Here is an 8,085-nt window from a genome sequence, read left to right as displayed (position 1 = left end):
AATTCCAGTGTGAACTATGGCTCTGTATTTGTCCGCAAACTGCCAAGATTTTAAAAACATCCCCCTTACTTTCACCTCTCCGCGGAAGAAACATTTGTTAAAGACGTTGGGAAATTTACAGATGGGCAGTAAAAGGAGAGATGAGTCCTTTTTGAGGGACAGAAGCATAAGAGAGCAAGCCCTGGCCTTGGGGCAGTGGAGAATATGTGGTGGTTTTATGGGCCAGAAAAGGGGAGGGTGGATTTTTAGGCAAAGGGGCCTAAGACAAAGACATCAGATGTATCTCTGTGTTCTTTTATCCACCCTCCCCCGGCCCAATCATCTTGAAGTAAAAGCCAACTGGGATTTTCAAGAACAAACTTTATTTTGAATTTTAAATTAACTCAGAGATTTAATATGAATGGTATGTAGTAATTCCTAACACTATGTGCCAGCCACCACCCTAAACACTTGATGTGCCTTATCTCATTCACTCCTCACGAGAACCCATTTCAGAGGTGAAGAAACTGAGGCACAGACTAAATAACTTGTCAATAACCATTAAGTGACTGAGCCAGGATTCACAGCCAAGCCACCTGGCTCCCAACGCTCTGCTCTTGCCCACCTGCTGTTTTACCTCTCGAATGCCAGATACTCATATATCACTGCAGCCTCAGGCAAGCTTCCTTTCAAAATGTTTTCTCATAACTCCTTTTTAGTGCAGAGCAGGGCTGATCCAGGAGATCTGTAGCTACAGACATCTGTAGAGTAAAAGAATAATTAATATTAAATATTTGTCAAGCACCTACTACGTGCCAGTGTGTGTGTGTGCTCAGTTACTCAGTCATGTCCGACTCTTTGTGATCCCATGGACTGTAGCCTGCCATGCTCCTCTATCTGTGGGGTTATCCCAGCAAAAATGCTGGAGTGGGTTGCCATTTCCTTCTCTAGGTGGTCTTCCTGAGCCAGGGATCAAATCCACATCTTCTGAATTAGAGGTAGATTCTTTACCACTGCACCCCCTGGCAAGCCCACTATGTGCTAGAAAGGGAAGTCGCTCAGTCGTGTCCAACTCCTAGCGACCCCATGGACTGCAGCCCACCAGGCTCCTCCATCCATGGGACTTTCCAGGCAAGAGTACCGGAGTGGCGTGCCATTGCCTTCTCCGAACATAGGCACAGTGCTAAATTCTTTATAGGCATCTTCTCATTTTATACTTCCCCAAACCCTCTGGGGATGTAGGTATATTATTATCCCCACTTATAAATAAGGGACTGGGGCTCAGGAACCAGCCCAGGATGATACCAGGAGGTGGCTGAGCTGGGTGTCAATTCTAGGCTGTCTGAAATGAGTTCTCCCTTTCAACAAAAATCCTATAGTGTCTCTTTATTCTGTGTGTGTGTGTGTGTGTGTGTGTGTGTTGGGGGCCAGGGGATGGGGTCATTTAATTTTCCTCTAAAAAGCTAAAAAGATTTCCTATCTGTCAAATCAGACAAATAAAAATAACTAATATTTCCACACATCATGTACATTATGAAGGACTCGTGGGTGTATAATCTCATTTGAATGTCAGCAACCTTATTAAGATAGAATTACACATCTTCCAACCAGGTCTCAGAAGTTTCAAGGTATGATGCTCTGTGACAGCAAAAGCAGCTAGGTTCTTTCTTTCTGCTCTTTCATCCTTGACTTTTTGGCTTTATTTTAGGCTTGCTGCCTTGTGAGCACAAAATGGCTGCCACAGCTCCAGGTATCTCATCTTCAGAAAAGTATATTCAAAGAAGGAAGAAAGTAGACTGGGCAGGGAAAGAGGCTTTCATTTAAATCAGGGAGGAAAATCTTTCTCAAACACCCACTCCTCCCCATCTGGTAAACTGCCTCTTACATCTCATTTACTAGAACTAAGCCACATGGCCTTCCCTAGGGGCAAAGGAGGCTGGACAAATTAGTCCAGTATATGAGTTTTTCAGCCTCAACAGTGAAAAGTAGCTATATGACTGACAGTACTGTCTTTACAGCAGGCAGAGGGGGTACTGCCCCAGACTCCAGGCCTCGGGGTCCTGTTTCAGAATGCCTTCCTCACAATTTTCCACTTTGTGCCTGAGACTGGCGGGGCTGAAAGTGCTGTCTGGGTAGGCACCCTGAGCCTGGGTCAGGCCCTGTCTGTCCCCTTTTCTCCCCTTGTAAGTGCTCCTGGGGGCTCCCCCGGTGGTGCTAGTGGTAAAGAACCCACCCACCAATGCAGGAGACACAAGAAACTCGGGTTTGATCCCTGGTTCAGGAAGGTCCCTTGGGGAAGAGAATGGCAACCACTTCAGTATTCTTGCCTGGAGAATCCCATGGACAGAAGAGCCTAGTGGGCTACGGTTCATACGGTTGCAAAGAGTCAGACACGACTGAAGTGACTTGGCACACATGCACACAAGCGCCCTGGGGCTCTCCAGGTGCACATGGAACTGACCGGAGCCCCAAGGAGCTCTTAGCTTCTTCGTCCTGCTGGGGTCTTTTTGGTACCCTGTAGCCGTCTTCTCTACCCAGGAGGCTGGCCGGGAGCATGGATTGCTTCCCTGGCCTGTGCACTCTTTCTTTTGCAGGATTGCATGAGACGGACTGCCAGAGTGGTCCTGGTATGCTGATTCAGGATGACTCACTCACATCATACACTGGATAAGCTCAGAGATCAGGGCGGTGGACAGTTCACTTCTGGAATTTTGGTTGAGCTGCATGTGTGAGCCCAGGCGTTGGTATTGACTGGCAATATTCCAGCTACGGTGCTGCCTCTGGGCTACCTGAGGCATTTTTTCAACTCCGAGCTGGCACCCGGGACAGTGACCCCTCCTTTCTGTGGGCTCCCACCAGCCCCCAGGGTGGCGATGCCTGTTTTCTCCTGGGGCTCTCCAGCCCATTTTCACAATGCCTACAGGCTTTTCTGGTTGAAGTCCTCTCTTGCCTCTGCTCAATGTGGTGACATCGTGCTCTCCCTGGTCAGGCCTTAAGCTGTCTGGATGAGGGATGGACATTCCTTATGTGAATAAGCTTGTTCATTCACCCTGTCCTCCCCTCTGGGTGGTAGGAGGCAGGCAGGGGTGTGGCTGACACTGAGAGAGAGCACCTTCTAAGAATGCAGTGCTTAGAACCTGAAGTTCAAGAGAAGACCTGGTAGTAAAGAGCCATTGAATGGTTTTGGATAAGAGAGAGAAATGATAATGTTTATCAGTTCAGTTCAGAAACTCAGTCATGTCCGACTCTTTGCGACCCCATGAATCGCAGCACGCCAGGCCTCCCTGTCCATCACCAACTCCCAGAGTTCACTCAGACTCACGTCCATCGAGTCAGTGATGCCATCCAGCCATCTCATCCTCTGTCGTCCCCTTCTCCTCCTGCCCCCAATCCCTCCCAGCATCAGAGTCCTTTCCAATGAGTCAACTCTTCACATGAGGTAGCCAAAGTACTGGAGTTTCAGCTTTAGCATCAGTCCTTCCAAAGAAATCCCAGGGCTGATCTCCTTCAGAATGGACTAGTTGGATCTCCTTGTAGTCCAAGGGACTCTCAAGAGTCTTCTCCAACACCACAGTTCAAAAGCATCAATTTTTCGGCGCTCAGCCTTCTTCACAGTCCAACTCTCACATCCATGCATGACCACAGGAAAAACCATAGCCTTGACTAGTTGGACCTTTGTTGGCAAAGTAATGTCTCTGCTTTTGAATATGCTATCTAGGTTGGTCATAACTTTCCTTCCAAGGAGTAAGCATCTTTTAATTTCATGGCTGCAGTCACCATCTGCAGTGATTTTGGAGCCCAGAAAAATAAAGTCTGACACTGTTTCCCCATCTATTTCCCATGAAGTGATGGGACCAGATGCCATGATCTTCGTTTTCTGAATGTTGAGCTTTAAGCCAACTTTTTCACTCTCCTCTTTCACTTTCATCAAGAGGCTTTTGAGTTCCTCTTCACTTTCTGCCATAAGGGTGGTGTCATCTGCATATCTGAGCTTATTGATATTTCTCCCAGCAATCTTGATTCCAGCTTGTGTTTCTTCCAGTCCAGTGTTTCTCATGATGTACTCTGCATAGAAGTTAAATAAGCAGGGTGACAATATACAGCCTTGACATACTCCTCTTCCTATTTGGAACCAGTCTGTTGTTCCATGTCCAGTTCTAGCTGTTGCTTCCTGACCTGCATACAGATTTCTCAAGAGGCAGATCAAGTGGTCTGGTATTCCCATCTCTTTCAGAATTTCCCACAGTTTATTGTGATCCACACAGTCAAAGGCTTTGGCATAGTCAATAAAGCAGAAATAGATGTTTTTTCTGGAACTCTCTTGCTTTTTCCATGATCCAGTGGATGTTGTTAATTTGATCTCTGGTTCCTCTGCCTTTTCTAAAACCAGCTTGAACATCAGGAAGTTCACGGTTCACATATTGCTGAAGCCTGGCTTGGAGAATTTTGAGCATTACTTTACTAGCATGTGAGATGAGTGCAATTGTGCGGTAGTTTGAGCATTCTTTGGCATTGCCTTTCTTTGGGATTGGAATGAAAACTGACCTTTTCCAGTCCTGTGGCCACTGCTGAGTTTTCCAAATTTGCTGGCATATTGAGTGCAGCACTTTCACAGCATCATCTTTCAGGATTTGAAAGAGCTCGACTGAAATTCCATCACCTCCACTAGCTTTGTTCATAGTGATACTTTCTAAGGCCCACTTGACTTCACATTCCAGGATGTCTGGCTCTAGGTCAGTGATCACACCATCGTGATTATCTGGGTTGTGAAGATCTTTTTTGTACAGTTCTTCTGTATATTCTTGCCACCTCTTCTTGACATTTATAGGTTAGATCAATAGCTCTGGGTGGGATGGATCAGAGCAGCGTTTATGTGGTACCTGTGAAGAGCTGGTTTTCCTTGATGCAGAAGCAGGTTTTAAGTGGTATGCAAAAGGAGCAATACATTTCATTGGCTCGCATAGTGTGAGAATTATTCTTTTTCCAATTATCTTTCAGTCTGTTTGCTTGATTTAGCCAAGAAGAAATGATCAGTGTGGTGGCAGTGTGTCTTTAATACCTCTCTAACTGAGCTGAACTGAAATCTTGATGTGCTGTGCTTAGTCACTCAGTCTGGTCTGATTCTTTACAACTGCATGGACTGTAGCCCACCAGGCTCTTCTGTCCATGGAATTTTCCAGGCAAGAATACTTGAGTGGGTTGCCATGCCCTCCTCCAGGGGATCTTCCCAACTCAGGGGTCGAACCCAGGTCTCCCACATTGTAGGTGAATTCTTCACCATCTGAGCCATCAGGGAAGCCCTAAATCTTGATACTCTTCTTTTTGAGCAAAGAAAAAGCAGGACCTCAAACTTGAAACTTTCAGCAGCCAACAGTATCCTGCTAAGATTAGATAACATGGCTTATTTTCATTCTACTATTTTTTGTGTGGTTAATGTTCTATTTATGGCAAATGATACTGGTTTTTTCATTGATGATAATGATATAAAAATTCCTTTTCAATAAAGTTGAGAAAAGTGAGACGAATTTAAAGAAATAGGTGTATACTGTTAAGAAACAGTTAAGTGTATACTAAGTAGAACCTTAGTACAGCTGATAGGGGCTTCCCTGGTGGCTCAGTGGGAAAGAATCCACCTGCAATGCAGGAGACCTGGGTTTCATCACTGGGTTGGGAGGATCCCCTGGAGGAGGAAATGGCAACCCACTCCCATATTTTTGCCTGGAGAATCCCATGAACAGAGGAGCCTGGTGGGCTGAAGGCCATGGGGTCACAGGAGAGTCAGACATGACTTAGCAACTAAACAACAACAATAGCAACAAGTACAGCTGATACATGGAGACTTTTGTACATCTGCAAGAATGTACAGTCAAACACAGATGACTGGAATTTAAGATACACTGGAATAGAAGAAAGTAAGATTAAACACAAGAGACCAGTAAGAAGGTTATTGCAATAATACAGGTGAGACATTTTCAACTTCCTCTGATTAGAGTCTTATATTTATTTTGTTTTGCTCTCAGGATTAAGCCTTGAGGGCAGCCAGAGTGATTGTCCAGTTAACACCATTGTTAGCAACGAAAACCGTTGCCACAGATGATGAGCTGGACTTTGATGTTAATGTATTCTTTCAAACATTGGTCCCCAAAGCTTTCCCTGACATGCTGCCTCAAATCCAACTTTGGGTGATAAAATTATACATAAATGAATTTTAAAAAATTTTAAGTTATAAAGAAAAAAAATCACATCTTACATTTTAAGAATTGATCATCATTTCACAATCTATACAAACATTGGTTCGTTATATTGGTGGTGGTGTTGTTGTTCAGTAGCTAACCTGAGACTAATATAATGTTAACTATTTTGAACTGTGCTGTTGGAGAAGACTCTTGAGAGTCCCTTGGATTGCAAGGAGATCCAACCAGTCCATCCTAAAGGAAATCAATCCTGAATATTCATTCATTGGAAGGACTGATGGTGAAGCTGAAACGCCAATACTTTGGCCACCTGATTTGAAGAACTGATTCAGTGGAACAGACCCTGATGCTGGGAAAGATTGAAGGCAGGAGAAGGGGACGACAGAGGATGAGATGGTTGGATGGCATCACCGACTCAATGGACATGAGTTTGAGTGAACTCAGGAATTGGTGATGGACAGGGAGGCCTGGAGTGCTGCAGTCCATGGGGTCGCAAAAAGCTGGACACAGCTGAGCAACTGAACTGAACTGATACTTCACTTGAAAAAATAAAAATAGCATCTTACTTTTAAAAAAATGTTTCAAAAATTCTTGTTCATCTTTCAAATTCCTTCAATTCAAACATCACCCCTTCTGAGAAGCTTTCCCTGATTTCTCTATGTCTACTCATTTGTTCCTTGCCCTGTGCGTTCAGTGAACCTTCCAACACACATAAGCCAAACTTGGAAATTACCTGGTGGTCCAGTGGTTAGGACTCAATGCTTTCACTGCTGGGGCCTGGGGTTCAATCCCTGGTAGGGGAACTAAGATCCTACAAGGCATATGGTATGGCAATAAAGAAATAAATATTAAGCCAAACTCTATGGAACAGTGTCTTTGTGGGCCTTCTTGCTAGGCTCTCAGCTTCCCAGTGACCCTGTCTTTCTTTTTATCCATGCCCTCTACGACTATTCCAGCAAAAAATAAGCAGGAGTTCAGTAAGGATTTCTGTAACAAATAAATCTTGCAGTGGTGACACCACATAACAGAAGAACACTTAGAAAGTCATTCAGTTCAGTTCAGTCGCTCAGTCGTGTCCGACTCTTTGCAACCCCATGAATCGCAGCACGCCAGGCCTCCCTGTCCATCACCAACTCCCAGAGTCCACCCAAACTCATGTCCATCAAGTCAGTGATGCCATCCAACCATCTTATCCTCTGTCATCCTCTTCTCCTCCTGCCCTCAATCTCTCCCAGCATCAGGATCTTTTCCAATGAGTCAGCTCTTTGCATCAGCTGGCCAAAGTATTGGAGTTTCAGCTTCAGCATCTGTCCTTCCAATGAACACCCAGGACTGATCTCCTTTAGAATGGACTGGTTGGATCTCCCTGCAGCCCAAGGGATTCTCAAGAGTCTTCTCCAACATTACAGTTCAAAAGCATCAATTCTTTGGCTCTCAGCTTTCTTCACAGTCCAACTTTCACATCCATACATGGCCACTGGAAAAACCATAGCCTTGACTAGATGGACCTTTGTTGGCAAAGTAATGTCTTTGCTTTTGAATATGCTATCTAGGTTGGTCATAACTTTCCTTCCAAGGAGTAAGCGTGTTTTAATTTCATGGCTGCAATCACCATCTGCAGTGATTTTGGAGCCATTATGTTCTATTAATTTCAAAGTCAATGAAAGTTCATAGAAGGGAAAAAGCTACATGAATTGGAAGGTGTGCTGAAGGAATTAAGGACGTTAAAAGGCTTGAGTGGGAAACTGGAAATCTAAATAAAGATTCTTCAGCATCTTAGTAGCACAATTTCCCACTTGGAAGAGTATTGTATGTGTGAGCAGGAGATGCTGGAGGAAAGGAAGCAACCAGATCCCAGTAGAGGATTTCTCTTATCTTTTCTTTTTCTCAGCCTTTTTGAGGCCAGCCCTTA

The sequence above is a fragment of the Bos indicus genome, chromosome 10 (genome assembly GCF_029378745.1).
Source record: "Bos indicus isolate NIAB-ARS_2022 breed Sahiwal x Tharparkar chromosome 10, NIAB-ARS_B.indTharparkar_mat_pri_1.0, whole genome shotgun sequence".
Lineage (NCBI taxonomy): Eukaryota > Metazoa > Chordata > Mammalia > Artiodactyla > Bovidae > Bos > Bos indicus.
This window is presented reverse-complemented; position numbering follows the sequence as displayed.